Source organism: Sus scrofa, chromosome 7 (assembly GCF_000003025.6).
Source record: "Sus scrofa isolate TJ Tabasco breed Duroc chromosome 7, Sscrofa11.1, whole genome shotgun sequence".
Classification (NCBI taxonomy): domain Eukaryota; kingdom Metazoa; phylum Chordata; class Mammalia; order Artiodactyla; family Suidae; genus Sus; species Sus scrofa.
This window is the reverse complement of record NC_010449.5, coordinates 19963714-19979410: the sequence shown is the minus strand read 5'-3', so window position 1 is coordinate 19979410 and position 15697 is coordinate 19963714. Positions and strand designations below refer to the sequence as shown.

Below are 15697 nucleotides of genomic sequence, written 5' to 3'. Positions count from 1 at the left end.
CCTTTTCTTTAGTGTTTATTTATTTAAATTTTTGGTCTTCAATTAGTGGTGTGTGTGTGTGTTTACTGAAGTATATTGATTGACAATATTGTGTTAATTTATGCTACAGAGCAAAGTGCCTCAGTTATACATATAGAGACATAGAAGGCATGGTCTTAAACTCAGGTTTGTAGAGAAATTCTGCTTTGTGCTGTGGAAGTCTGAAAGAAACTTGCACCACTGCAGATCTTGCTGGGGACAACTGAAGGCATCGACTGGTTTCCTATCAGCAAGCCTGCCATGAACTTGCATCAGCCTTATTTTCTGAAGCTGTTGCTATGGCTCCACTTCATGGGTTTTGTGTGTGTATGTGTGCATGTACGTGCTGCCTCCGTTGCTTTGGTTGTAACTACCTACCCGGCAGCTCGACATGAGGGCCAAAGATTGTCGTTGCTACTGATCTGAACATGTGAAGGTACGCTTATAAAAAGAATCTTGGCTGTAAGTTGGATTTTCTCTATTATGATAGCAGATAAAACCCTCACCAGAAAGTCAGATCTGATGCATGACTTTGATAACTTCAAATCAAGGTCTAAGTTTTTCCTAGTCCTAAGTCACCATTATTATTACATGGAAAGAACCTTACATAATTTCCAGAGATGGTTTGTTTTTATTTATTTATTTATTTATTTATTTATTTATTTATTTATTTATTCTAGAGATGGTTTCAGGTTATTTCCTGAGACGGACCGACTGACTCTTGCTTGATGTCATTATCATTCCCTATTGGCACCGTATTACTTGCCAGTTACTGCCTTTGTGCCTAGATTTACTTGAAAAGCTTCTTTCAAAGTCTGTAGGAACAGGGTAGAGAGGTCAGACTCTTTTCATTGCATCATAGCACCCAGAAGGACCTAGGATTTAAGGGATCCTTATTTATAATTAATACGGTAGCAGTTTTTTTTTCCCCCAGGTGCTTCTTATTCCTCGTTAATAAAGGCTCCATTATGGCTGGGAGAGGACGGTTTGTGTCTTACAGCTTGTAAACATGAAAGGTAACTTCTATTTTGTTTTAGTAATTGCTCTGTTAGTTTTTCATTTGGGAGCGGTCTTGAGTTGCACTGATATAATCTACCTGCCATTTAAAAAAAAAAAACAAGAGTCTCTTCATTTGAGCTCAGGCCTGTTGCCTTTCTTTGGTAAGAAGCCCCAGTCTTCGGGCTTAATCATCTAAATATGGTTCTTGGTCCAATGAAGCATCTCAGCAGGCTGATCCTCCCATGCACAATTCTGCTTTCTAGAATATTTGTTCCCTGGGCATCCCAGACAGTGGGTGTAAAGTCTGGTTTGCGTTTAGGGTTAAAGATGATTTGAGGGCAGTTCAGATTTCACTTATGAAATAGAGGTTGAAGTACGGCTGGAGCAATCACTATGTAAAAGCCACTGGAGGGAGAAGTAATGATGTGTCTTTCGCTTTTTCATTCTGTCCGTGAAGATACTTAACTTTCGTTGGAAACGCATTGCCAGGAATCTGCATACATTTTCCAGCAGACTCCTTAACTGGCAGATGACACATAATTCTGTAAAAGAAGGGTTTCTGGAGGAAGCTAGTTGCATCATGGCAGATTGCAGGCAGTGAGAGGCCATGGGCTCCATCTCTTCTTTGGGGGGCATTTGGGGAGAGTTTAAATGTCCAGTGTGACCAAAGCTGAAGTATGGTTGCGTTCACATGCCCTGTGTCGTGTAACACAGAAGTGGAACCCCCAAGGAATCTTAAATAGTAGGAGAAGCAGAAAAGACCAACTTATCTATGGGGACGACCTATAGGAAGCCATTCAGAGTCTATAAAGGACTTTTCTCACCCCTTTCGGGCTTTCTCGGAGTTTTGCTCTGTGGCTGTTCTGGTCTCCATTTCTGGGAGTTGAGGAGGATTTTAATGCAACGACCAAAAACTGATACTGAGCCAATTCACTGCAAGGTCGTCCAGCTTTATTTATAAGACCTTGTGGGAAAGGTGGCAGGCTATTCAAATGGGTGAGTTCTGTAATAGGTGTGCCTCTCTCGCTTGGAAAAGTTCGAGTTGAATCCTTCTGCTGGGTTTGCTTTGATGTTTTCTGCGTGGATTTCTGCCTGGGGTCGGTGTCCTGGGGCGCAGTGGCTGGAAACCTCGGAGGTGGTAACATAAACACCTTTGAAGATAAAGAATTGAGGATTATTATTATCCTCAATAATTCCTTCATGCCTCTTTTTAGTCAACCCTATTTATAACTCCTAGAGGCGACACTGTTCTAATGTCTTATTCATGGTAGCTGAGTTAAGCCTGTTTTAGAACTTTATATAAATGGGAAGTTCCCCGTTGTGGTGCAGTCAAAGGAATCCGACTAGTAACCATGAGGTTGCCGGTTTGATTCCCTGGCCTCACTCAGTGGGTGAAGGATCCCGAACTGCCAAGAACTGTGCTGTAGGTTGCAGAGGCGACTCGGATCCCACATTGCTGTGACTTAGGCCTGCGGCCCTAAAAAGCACACACACACACACACACACACAAAAGAACTTTATATAAATGAAATCATCTAATAATCCAATATGTGCTCTTTTGTGGAAAGTTTTTTCACTCAACAAATGAACGTTTGGGGTTTATCTGTGTTGGAACGTGCATCAGTAGTTCATTCCTTTTTATTGCTGAAGAGTATTCTACTGTACAAATGGAGACCATTTATTTAGTCTCATTGATGGTTCCCTGAGTTATTTATTTGAGGCTGTTATGAATAAAGAGGTTGTGAACATTTATGTAGGTTCTTTTTTTTTGTGGATATGTGCTTTCATTTCTCTTAGATAAATTCAGTTGCTGGGTTATGGTGTCAGCATATGTTTAATTTTATAAGAAACTGACCTAGAAAGTGGCAATACATTTTGCACTCCCGTCAGTAATGTCTGAGAATTGCAGTTGCCCTGTATCTTTGCCAGCATTTGGTGTTATACTCTTCAATTTTAAGCATTCTAAGGGGTGTGTAGTGCTCTCTCTTTGTGATTTTCATTTGTGTTTCTCTGAGACTCTGATCATTAATTCCTGATGTTTAATTATGTTAAACACCTTTTCATGTGTTTTTCATTCATAAATCTTCTTTTGTAAAACATATGTTCCAATATTTTGCCCATTACTTGTATTTTGAATCTTTTTAAAATTGAGGTATAGGTGTTCCTTACTATTCCAATCAGTTTTTTGTCAAATATTAGTTTTGAGAATATCTTCTCCTGGTCTGTGGTTTGTTCATTAGTTTGTCTGTTTTTTGTTTGTTTGTTTGTTTGTTTTACCTATACACCTGCAGCATATGGAAGTTCCCAGGCTAGGGGTCAAATCTGAGCTGCAGCTGCTGGCCTACACCACAGCCACAGCCAAAGCCAGATCCAAGCCTCATCTTCAGCCTACCCCGCAGCAGCTTGGGGCAACACTGGATGCTTAACCCACTGATGGAGACCAGGGATCAAACCCACCTCCTCATGGATACTAGTCGGGTTCTTAACCCACTGAGCCACAGTGGGAACTCCTGTCCATTAGTTTGTAATAGAATCCTTTGGTGAACAGAGTTTTAATTTTGATGACGTCTAATTTATCATTTTCTTTTTGTTTATAGCTATGGCTTTCTTTGTCATTTTTAAGAAAACATTACCTGCTCCCAAGCTACAAATATAATGTTCTGTTTTATTTCAGAGGCTTTATAGTTCTATCCTTTATGTTTAGTTCTATGGTCTATTTCACATTAACTTTTGTGCAGGTGTGAGGTAAAGGTCACAGTTCTTTTTTTTTTTTTTAATATGTATTTTCAGTTGTTTCAGGAGCATTTGTTGGAAGGACTTTTCCCATTGGACTGCTTGGGATTTTGTTGTTGTTGAAAATCAGTTTCCTATTTGTGTGGATCTACTTCTAAGCTCAATTCTGTTTATTTACTTGTGTATTCTTATGCTAGTACCACATTTCTTGTTTACCATACCTTATAGTACATTATGAAGCTGGGTAGTGTCACCATGTACTCCAACTTTTTTTTACCAAGAATTATTTGGCTATTTTATTGTCCTTTTCATTTTCATGCAAATTTTAGAATCAGTTTATCAGTTTTGAAGAAAAAGTCTGTTAGGATTATGATTGGGATTGCCCTGAATCCTAGTTTGGGGAGAATTGGCATCTCAAAAATATTGTGTCTTCCTGAATATGAACAGGTATATTTCCCCATTTATTTATGTCTTTAATTTCTCTCGGTAATATTTTGGAGTTTTAGAGTGCAAAGTCTTGCATTTTTTGGTGAAGTTTATTCCTAAGCATCTTATTTTTCTGATGTGATTGAAAATTGAATTCTTAAAAATTATTTCAAATTGTTTGCTACTTTTTATATGTTTTCCTTTTTTTTTTTCCTTTTTATGGCCCCACCTGTAGCATATTGAATTTCCCAGGCTAGTGGTGGAATCAGGACTGCAGCTGCCTGCCTACATCACAGTCTGGCAACACTAGATCCCAGCTGTACTCACTGAGTGAGGCTAGAGAGTGAACCCTCATCCTCATGGACACCATGTTGGGTTCTTAACCCACTGAGCCACAGTGGGAACTCCCTATATGTTGCTGTTTATGTGTGGATCTTGTGTCTTACAATTGTGCTAAATTCATTTATTCTAGTAGTTGTTTTGCAGATTAGTTTTTTCTATATTGATGACCATGTTATCTGCAAATAGAAACAATTTTATCTCTTTCTGAATCCTTGTGATTTTATTTTTCTGTTTTGTTTTGTTTTGTTTTTTTCTTTTTGGCTGTGCCTGTGGCATGTGGAAGTTCCCAGGCCAGGGATCAAATCTGTGCCACAGCAGCGACCTAAGCTGCGGTCGTGACAACACTGGATCCTTAACCCACTGAGCCACAAGGGAACTCCTTTATTTTTCTTCATTGCACTAAGGTCTTCAAAACAATGTTGAATAGACATGTTGAGAGTAGACAATCTTGCCTCATTTGTTATCTTCGGGGGAAAACATTTAATATTTCTGCATTAAGCGTGATGTTAACTGTAGATATTTTACAGATGCCCTTTATTAGATGAAGGAAGGGCTTACTAATCCTAATTTGCTGAAATTTCATCATAAATAATGTTAAATTTTGTCAAATGCTTTCTCTGCATGTACTAAAATGACTATATGATTTTTTTCTTTATTCTGTTAATACAGTGAATTACATTGTTTAATTTTCAAATTTTAAACTAACCTTGAATTCTAGGATAAACTCCAGTTGGTTATGATTTATTATCTTTTTTTACATACTGCTGGATTTAACTTGCTAGTATGTTACGAATTTCTTTCATCGGGAGTTCCTGTCATGGCACAGTGGTTAACGAATCTGACTAGGAACCATGAGGTTGCGGGTTCATCCCTGGCCTTGTTCAGTGGGTTAAGTATCCGGTGTTGCCATGAGCTGTGGTGTAGGTCGCAGACATGGCTCAGATCTGGTGTTGCTGTGGCTCTGGTGTAGGCCAGCGGCTATAGCTCCAATTAGACTCCTAGCCTGGAACTCTCCATGTGCCGTGGGAGGGGCCCTAGAAAAGGCAAAAAACAAAAAAAACAAACAAAAAAAGAATTTCTTTCATCCATTTGCTAGCAATATGATTTAAAAACCCAAAGCAGTATATGCTCATTGGAAAAACAAAAAAGAAGCCCCTCAACTGATAAAAAAGCATGTGAAGTAAATGAAAAACGATCTGACTAGAACATGAGGTTTGGTTCGGTCCCTGGCCTTGCTCAGTGGGTTAAACGACGGCGTGCAGTTAGAAATGAAGAAGCTTCTGCCCCTCCTGCCCACTTTCTTGCAAGGGACAATCATAATTAACAATGTGGTGTGTATCCTTTCCCAACTTTTTCTATGCATGTACACATATATTACATACAGTTTAAATTCTGCTTTTTCACTTAATGCTTCTTCATGGCATTAAATATTCTCTAAAAACATGGTTGTTTATTATTTACACTGAAATATTTTCATTGTGGTATTACACAGCATTGACTCTTGGGCCAGGGATGGAATCCAGTCCACAGCTCTGATCTAAACTGCAGCTGCAGCAACCCTGGGTCCTTTATTTATTTATTTATTTTGGTCTTTTTGCTATTTCTTGGGCCGCTCCCTCGGCATATGGAGGTTCCCAGGCTAGGGGTCTAATCAGAGCTGTAGCCACCGGCCTATGCCAGAGCCACAGCAACGTGGGATCCGAGCCGCGTCTGCAACCTACACCACAGCTCACGGCAACACCGGATCGTTAACCCACTGAGCAAGGCCAGGGACCGAACCCACAACCTCATGGTTCCTAGTTGGATTCGTTAACCACTGAGCCACGACGGGAACTCCAACCCTGGGTCCTTTAAACCACTGCTCTGGGCTGGAGATTAAACCTAAACCTCTGCAGTGACTGGGGCTGCTCCATTCAGGTTCTTAACCCACTGCACCACAGCAGGAACTCCCATATGTTACTTCACTATGGAATGAAACAAAATGGTAATAATGATGAATGGTAGCATTATAATAGAGATGTATAGTGGGTACTAAAAAATTCCCAGATAAATGGCTGGGCTTGACTTGATTTCTAATGGACTAGAGAGTGTTGAGTTTCTTCGTTATAAAGGAAGGGAGAAAGGGAGGGAAAGAGGGAAAGAGAGAGGAGTTCCCGTCATGGCTCAGTCTCAGTGGTTAACGAATCGACTAGGAACCATGAGGTTGCGGGTTCGATCCATGGCCTTGCTCAGTGAGTTAAGGATCCGGCGTTGCCATGAGCTGTGGTGTAGGTTGCAGATGTGGCTCAGATCCCGTGTCGCTGTGGCTGTGGTGTAGGCCGGGGGCTACAGCTCTGATTAGATTCCTAGCCTGGGAACCTCCATATGCCGAGGGAGCGGCCCTAGAAATGGCAAAAAGACAAAAAAAAAAAAAAGGGGAAAAATAAAGAGGGAGAGAGACAGGAAAGAAAGAATAAAGAAAAGTAGGAAGACAAAAGAAAAGAAGGAAAAGATCATCAGTGTCATGCTCAGCATCTGGCTGACACGTACCATGTGCTGGTCCATTTTTCTATCCCTGTGGTAAAACACTTAAAAAAATAATCTCTTCCCAACATAGTTCATTCTTTTCTTGTGAAACATTTCTCTTTGTTTGCCTTTTATTATTTTTAGCTGATGAAAAGCCAGCCACTCACTGAAAACTTTCCCAGGAGGTATGGAAAGAACCACGGAATCGCATTCCAAATTTCTCATTGCAAGTTGATTACATGTAAAACTGACTGTCCTCCTCTGTCTTTCCTGGAAAACACACACGAATGTTTTTTTTGTAACAGCTCCAACTGCTCTTGTAGATTCAATCATGGGTTGTCTTCATAACACTCACCAAACGGGATTTTTGGCAGGGGATTTTTGCCTCATTTGACCTCTTTCTTTTGAATGGCCTACGACAGACCGTTTCCACTTGTTAAGTCTGGCTTCAAAAATCTACCTAAATTCTCCTTCTCTAGCAAGCCACTGTCTTCCTACTGAATGGTATTTAAGGATTAAATATCTGAAGATCTTTAGTCTTCACTTTCTGCTAGTCCTCTAGTATTGTTGGTGTGAACAATGGGATGTTTATTCCCAGACTATTCTAGCTATTGTAATTCCCTTTAAGTCTTTTCAGGTGAAACTAATCCTTGCATTCATTCTAGCAAGGTGGGTTTCTTTTCTGTGCATTTTTTTTTCCTATTAGGGCCACACCTGCGGCATATGGACGTTCCTGGCTAGAGGTCAAATCGGAGCTCCAGCTGCTGGCACTGCCACAGCATGCAGGATCAAAGCTACATCTTTGACCTAGGCCACAGCTCATGGCAACACCAGATCCTTAATCCACTGATCGAGGTCAGGGATCAAACCCACATGCTTAGGGACACTATGTCGGGTTCTTAACGTGCTGAGCCACAACAGAAACACATGTGCATTATTTTCTATAATTGAAAAATGGATATAAACTCGTCATGCTTCTTCCTGAAGAAAGCTGTGCTAATCAAATGAAATGATATAGTTAAAAATTATTTAAATGTTCAAAAGCGAAAAAAAAAAAAAAAGGAGTTCCTGTTGTGGCACAGCAGGAACGAATCCAACTAGGAACCTTGAGGTGGCAGGTTCCATTTCTACCCTCACTCAGTGGGTTAAGGATCTGGCATTGTCATGAGCTGTGGTGTAGGTTGGCAGCTACAGCTCCGATTTGACCCCTAGCCCCCTATCCTGGGAACTTCCATAGGCCACAGGTGTGGTCCTAAAAAGCAAAAAAAAAAAAAAAAAAAAAAAAAAAGTGGTAGGTGTTCTGTATGAATCAAAACTTGTTATTAATACTGAGAGCTACCACTAAGCTGGGTCTCATTATTGATACTAAGAGCTACCATTAAGCTGAGTCCCTGATGTATCCTAGGCCTCGTGCCAACTGCTTTGCTGGCATTATCTCATTTTAATTCTCACCACTCCAATGTTCATATTTCTCAGCTGAGGAGGTTAAATCATTCACCCAATGGCACACAGAGGCAGAATTCAAGCCTGTCTTAATCGATTGCCTGTGCTCTTTGATATAGAATAAATAAGTAAATAACACCTAGATCTGTGTCTGGCACACGATGGTAATTCAAGGGTAACAGTTGTTGTTATTGAAGGAAGACTACTGAGTTGTCTCTTCAAATATTCTTCCAGTTGAAGAAAACACTGAATCTATAGTAGAGAAAAATCTAAATTATTCATGATACTGAAGAAAGATTATAGGAAGAAGGAAGTATATATATGATCTTATATACATTATATTTAATATATTTCATAAGTCATATTATTTCACAATATTTCATGTATGTCAATAGAATATAGTCATATTTACCTAAGATCTATGCATGATATTTCAACCTGAAAATATTTTTTCATATTATAAAACTAATATGCACTTACTATTCAAAAACATTTAAATGATACAAAAATGTAAAAAGTAGAAAGAGAATTCCTCCATAATTTTACATCTTCTCTCCAAGATTTGGTGCTTATTCTTTCATATTTCTTTATATGGAAACACATAATTTTTAGGCAAAAAATGGATCATATTGCTCATATTATTTCATGTTCATTCACCAATATATCTTGGTACTTGGCATTTCCATGTAATTTAATAATGGGCAACCTCATTATTTTAAAATGTGGCTTGGTTTCCCATTGTTGAGCATACTATAATTTGTTAAGACAAACCCCTCTTGATGGACATTTGGGTTAGTTCTAAACTGAAAATGTAAAAAACAAGGCTATCATAAAGAAACCTTACATTTTAGAAAATGATTTCTGGCTTTTTCTACTCCATTAGGAGAAACCATAAAAGCATAAAAAAGAGAGAAAAAAAAAAAAAAGAAAGGTCTGCTTAGTTTCCCTTAATTAAATTGTAAGATAGGCTTACTAACCTGAAGATGTGCGCTGAGGGAGCTTGAGTCACATCAACTTGCAGCCAAGGGCAGCTTCAGGGTCAGACAAGCTTAGACTACCAGCCAATCAGAATCTAATTTCTGAAAGAAAATTGAAATGAAAAAGTCATGTTCCAACAAAATTGAGTTTGTAAAAGGATACACAGCTATTGACGTCTCCTTGAAAATTTGCCTGTGGAGTTCCCATCGTGGCTCAGCAGAAAAACGAATCTAATTAGGAACCATGAGGTGGCGGATTCGATCCCTGGCTTCACTCAGTGGGTTAAGGATCTGGCATTGCCATGAGCTGTGGTGTAGGTTGAAGACACAGCTTGGATCTGGTGTTGCTGTGGCTGTGGCATAGACTGGCAGCTGTAGCTCTGATTAGACCCCTAGCCTGGGAACCTCCATATGCCGCGGGTACGGCCCTAAAAAGCAAAAAAAAAAAAAAAAAAAAAAAAAAGACTGTAATGTATGGACCAGGTTTGGATCCTGGCTTGACCCCAAATGTATATGAGATAATTGGGAGAATTTGACTCCTGACTGGATATTGGATATTAAGGAATTTTAAATAAGTATGTTAGATTTGGTAATGATGTTATAATTATGTTTATTAGAATCCTTACATTTTAAAGATACATACTGAAATACTAGAAGATGAAATGATGATGTCTGGGGTTGGCTTTAGAATCATCCAGCTGGGGAGGAGAGAACTACCTCTAAGTGTGTGTGTGTGTGTCTGTGTGTCTGTGTGTCTGTGTGCGCGTGTGTGGGTAGAGATGAATTGTCTAAGTTGTGTCAAGGGACTTGATTATACCAGTCTTCCTACTTTTGTATATTGTGAAATTTTCTATAATAAGTTGAAAAAACAACCAAGCCTTGATGACTAATTATTTCTATGGGGGCAGAGAGACATTGTGAAAGGACTTAAGGGTAGGAAGAGGGCATTTTATCAGGGTTGGCCTTAATAATAGATTTTTTTTCTCCAGGCTTTAGCCCAGGATGAGGAGCTTTTTATTGTGTGTGTGTGTGTGTGTGTGTGTGTGTGTGTGTGTGTGTCTTTTTAGGGCCACACCCTGGGCATGTGGAAGTTCCCTGGCTAGGAATCAAATTGGAGCTGTAGCTACTGGCCTATGCCACAGTCACAGAAACACCAGATCCGAGCTGTCTGCCACCTAGACCACAGCTCACGCAATGCCAGATCCTTAACCCACTGAGTGAAGTCAGGGATTGAACCCTCATCCTCAGGCATACTCGTCGGGATTGTTACCACTGAGCCATGACGGAACTCCAGGAGATTATAATTCTTAAGGTCAATGATTCTTGAGAGGGAGGGAAACTAAACTAGGGCATAAGCTTTTAATTAAAAAAAAATTTTTATATAATGATTTTTTTTCCATTATAGCTGGTTTACAGTGTTCTGTCAATTTTCTACTGTACAGCAAAGTGACCAAGTTACACATACATGTATAGATTCTTTTTTCTGTTATCATGCTCCATCGTAAGTGACTAGATGTAGTTCCCAGTGCTACACAGCAGGATCTCATTGCTTATCCATTCCAAAGGCAATACTTTACATCTCCCCCTTAGCAACCATGAGTCTATTCTCCAAGTCCATGATTTTCTTTTCTGTGGAAAGGTTCATTTGTGCCATATATTAGATTCCAGATATAAGTGATATCATATGGTATTTGTCTTTCCCTTTCTGACTTACTTAGTATGAGAGTCTCTAGTTCCATCCATGTTGCTGCAAATGGTATTATGTTGTTCTTTTTTATGGCTGAGTGGTATTCCATTGTATATATATACCACGTCTTCCTAATTCAGTCGTTTGTCAATGGACATTTAGGTTGTTTCCATGTTTCGTTTTGTTTTTTTCTAATAAACAGAAAGCAGGAGTTCCTGCTGCAGTGCAGTGGGTTAATGATGTGGCTTGTCTCTTAGGAAGGACCGGTTCCATCCCTGATCTGGCACAATGGGTTAAAGAGAGGGTGTTGCTGCAGCTGTGGCACAGGTCACAGCTCCAGCCTGGATTTGCTACCTGGCCCAAGAACTTCCGTATGCTGTGGGTGTGGCCAAAAAAGTAAAAACTAAGAAAAATTAATAAAAATTTATAAAAAAACAGAAAGCATACCTTTAAAAATTCAAAAAGAAGTCACCAGATTGTAATGAATTGCAATAATAATCGTAAGAAATAAACATGCTCAAATTAATATTGCAAAACATGATAAAGTTATGTCAAAACTGAAGAAATAAACTGGAGTTCCCATCGTGGTGTGGGGGAAATGAATCCAACTAGGAACCATGAGGTTGCGGGTTCGATCCCTAGCTTCACTCAGTGGGTTAAGGATCTGGCATTGCCATGAGCTGTGGTGTAGTTTACAGATATTGCTCAGATCCCAAGTTGCTGTGACTGTGGCTGTGGCCGGCAGCTGTAGCTCCGATTGGACCCCTAGCTTAGGCACCTCCATATGCCACAGGTGCAGCCCTGAAAAAAGCAAAATAAATAAATAAATAAATAATAAAGAAAAAAGAGGAGGAGTTCCCGTCATGGCTCAGTGGTTAACAATCCGACTAGGAACCATGAGGTTTCGGGTTCCATCCCTGGCTTTGCTCAGTGGGTTAAGGATCCAGCATTGCCGGGAGCTGTGGTGTAGGTCACAGACGCAGCTCGGATCCCTTGCTGCTGTGGCTCTGGTGTCGGCTGGTGGCTGCAGCTCCAATTAGATCCCTAGCCTGGGAACCTTCATGTGCCGTGGGAGGGGCCAAGAAATGGCAAAAAATAAAAATAAAGAGGACATAAATGAATCCTGATAGGGGAGATGTCAGAGAAGCAGCACCGAAGAGCGATTTGTTTGAAATCAGTAGACCTGGATTCAGATCTCTTCTCTGCCAGTTACTCGCTGTGTGCCCATTTAACCTCCTTGAGCCTCACTTGCAGATAAAATCATCATGTCTGACTACGACTTTGCTCTAAAAATAGAAGCACTGACTGAAAATGACATAATTCTTGGCACTGGGATTATAAGCAATAAATGGTGCAGTTATAATATTTATTTATTTATTTATTTATTTTTGTCTTTTTGTTTTTTTAGGGCCTCACCCACAGCATATGGAGGTTCCCAGGCTAGGGGTCCAATCGGAGCTGTAGCCACCGACCTACACCAGAGCCACAGCAACGCCAGATCTAAGGCGTGTCTGGGACCTACACCATAGTTCACGGGAACACTGGATCCTTAACCCATTGAGCGAAGCCAGGGATTGAACCCACAACCTGATAGTTCGTAGCCGGATTCGTTTCTGCTGCGCCACGATGGGAACTCTGTATAATATTTATTAACACTGTTTTCATAGTTATGTATTCATTTTTCAAAGGAAGAATAAGTCATTATTTGTGAGTAAAAAAAAGAAAATCATCTTTTTTTTTTTTTTTTTTTTTTTTTTGAGCTGACCAGCCTTCAGTCTCTCTTTCTAACAGGACTGGCAGTTTCAACACTTCTCCTCCACCATGTGTAGTCTTGGTGGGGGAGTAAATCCAGCGAGCTACCTCTCACCTGCTCTCAGAACCTTGGCAGAGCAAGCTCTCTTTTGAGATTCTGACAATGATTTATTCCAAACACCCTGCACCAGACAGTTCCTGCCAGCACACAGATCCTGTAACTCCTACTTCGTTGCTCCTAGAGCTACCCTGGGTCCTGCCAACTTCCAAAGTGGTTCTCTTAGCTCGCATATTGATTTTTGGTGCTATCTATTTCCTCACAGTAACTTGTTTGCCGGCAGGTAGCCAGCGTTGGTTTTTCCCATTAGCAAGCAAAAATTCTCACTTCCCTATTCCAAATGATGGCCAATTAAGGGCTCTGGGAGAAAGAGGCTGTTGACCTGAAAGAGGACTAGAAGAGATAGTGGAGGAGACAGAGCAAAGATGGGGCTCGGAGGAGGAAAGTTCAGCAGGAAGTCAGAAGGAGAAGGAGAGGGAGACAAAAGGAAGAAGGGCCAGTTTTTTTCATACCCATCCATTTCCTGCCCCAGGAAGAGCCAGATCTACCCCTGTCTCCTTATTCGGCTTCCTACCAAGGCATGTACTTCAGCTCGGACCCCTTCCACTCAAAGGCTCCAAACGGCTCTGGGCTTATCTGCAACTTCACAGGCACATCACAGGCATGTGCTTCCCCCACCCACTAACCAAAGGCCGCCTATCTCTCAACCAACCTGCCATTCATCCCCACCCTACCCCTGCCTCGCCCATCTTTGTCTCTATTTGACAGTTACTTTAGGTTGAAAGGAAATAAGATTTGCATCTTTTCACAGAAGTGTTCTTTTAAATATAGAGGCTACGCCTTAAAGTAGCTGCTTTTTAAACAAGCATACATGAACTTAAACACCCGAGCAAATGTTAAACCTCTGAAGTCATGACTTCAGAGGCCACTGAGTTATTCTCATTATGCGGCTATTTCTCCTCATATTTCTGAAACTCATTTTTGGCACTTTCTTTCAGCGTCTAAAGCCTGATTTTTCTCACCCATTGATTATATTTCGAGTGTCTAGCATGCTGCAAATTTTGGGTCAGGAGCTGGTGATGGAGAAGTTATGGTTCTAATACTTGGCCTCAGTGGGGACACAGAAACATAAGCAATTATAGGAAGCAAGAGATCCAATTAATTCATTCTTAAACAGTCAAGTGTTTTTAGGGCTGTTTACAGTTTGCAGAGAATTCTTTACAATATCCAAAAAAAATGTGACCAAATTGATATCTTTTAAGAGTGGTCAGACTTCTAGCACCTAGGCTATGGTTTCCAGACACCATTAACTAAAAAAAAAAAAAGACAAAGCTTTTAGGAGAAAGAGCTGATTGGAAATCTAGAACAGGAAATCTACCAGATGGAATAGCTTCTCATTTAAGAGGCAAGGAGCTATCAAACACTGATGGGATCATCTCAAAATGACTCGCAGAGGTCAATTTGAAAAGATTCCCACTGGCCAAGATGGGGTGATTTGAGCACGAACATGATTAAAATAACTGGAGTAGATTCAAGCTCATCAAATATGTTAAACTCAATGAGTTCAAAATGATACTAAAAAGAAATTGGAGGATGGGAGGAAGGAAACACAAATGTATCCTGTTTTCCATTATGAACTCTACAATTGGGTAACTATTTGAGAAAGAGAAAGTTATATTACAGAAGGATTATAGTTAATGTATGAAAAAGGAAGGATAGAATTTCTTCATCTTGCAAGTTCTGAATGAAATTCTGAATCAATACTGAACATTGATGGTTGAGGACAGGACAAAAAGACAGAGCCTAACCTCTCTGGAGGTGAAAAGCTTTAATCAATTAATACAGGGCAATGTTTCTTAAAGCTTGCTGGGCTAAATACTGCCTCTATTAGATGTTCTGCCAAAAATTATTTTAATCTTAAATAAGTTTGGGGAATGTGGAACACAGTATCCTTTCTTTCTTGATGATTCATGATGTACATTAATATATTAAATTCCTGCAAAAAACAATGGAAAAAAGAAAAAAGAGAGAACAAACCTGACCTCATGGGCAACCTGATAGAAGAAACAAAGACTTACTGATGCAACACTCATAAAACAAACTGAACTTGAATCTGATCAAGCCTCTAGAGCTTAAAGGAAATAAGTATGAAGGCAGAGGGACTGTTAAATTATACCACAGGGATATAATCTGCAAGATCCAGATGGTGTCAGACTTTGAGGGTCAAAATACTTGGTTTCTTCTATGAATAAATTGTAAGGGAAAGAGATGGAAGAGAGTCTGCTAATGAAAAAAGACAAAAGATATGTCAACCAGTCATAAAGTGGGAACTTTTATGGGTCCTGAATTTTTTATTTTATTTTTTTAAATTTTTATTTGTTTATTTATTTATTTATTTTTTGGTCTTTTTGCCATTTCTTGGGCTGCTCCCGCGGCATATGGAGGTTCCCAGGCTAGGGGTCCAGTCGGAGCTGTAGCCATCGGCCTACGCCAAAGCCACAGCAACGCGGGATCCGAGCCGCGTCTGCAACCTACACCACAGCTCATGGCAACGCCGGACCGTTAACCCACTGAGCAAGGGCAGGGATCAAACCCGCAACCTCATGGTTCCTAGTCGGATTCATTAACCACTGCGCCACAACGGGAACTCCTGTTCCTGAATTTTTTAAATGCTGCAAATTCTCCATTTATGACAGTTATGAGACAATTGGATATCTGAATACTGGATATTTAGTAATATTGAGGAATATTTTAGAT

At 40.1% G+C, this 15697-nt stretch overlaps 1 long non-coding RNA gene across 3 annotated transcripts; it reads right to left on the bottom strand.

The window, feature by feature from the left end:
• On the bottom strand, positions 1041 to 15364 carry LOC110261656. 3 transcript variants are annotated; one of them, XR_002346100.1, is made up of 4 exons: positions 13453 to 15364; positions 9444 to 9545; positions 7048 to 7293; positions 1041 to 2168 (listed from the first exon to the last, which is right to left on the bottom strand). It is a non-coding gene; the product is annotated as an uncharacterized LOC110261656 (long non-coding RNA). The 3 variants fall into 3 exon arrangements; XR_002346101.1 differs by lacking the exon at positions 7048 to 7293 and having other exon boundaries at positions 13453 to 15362; XR_002346099.1 differs by lacking the exon at positions 1041 to 2168 and having other exon boundaries at positions 6931 to 7293.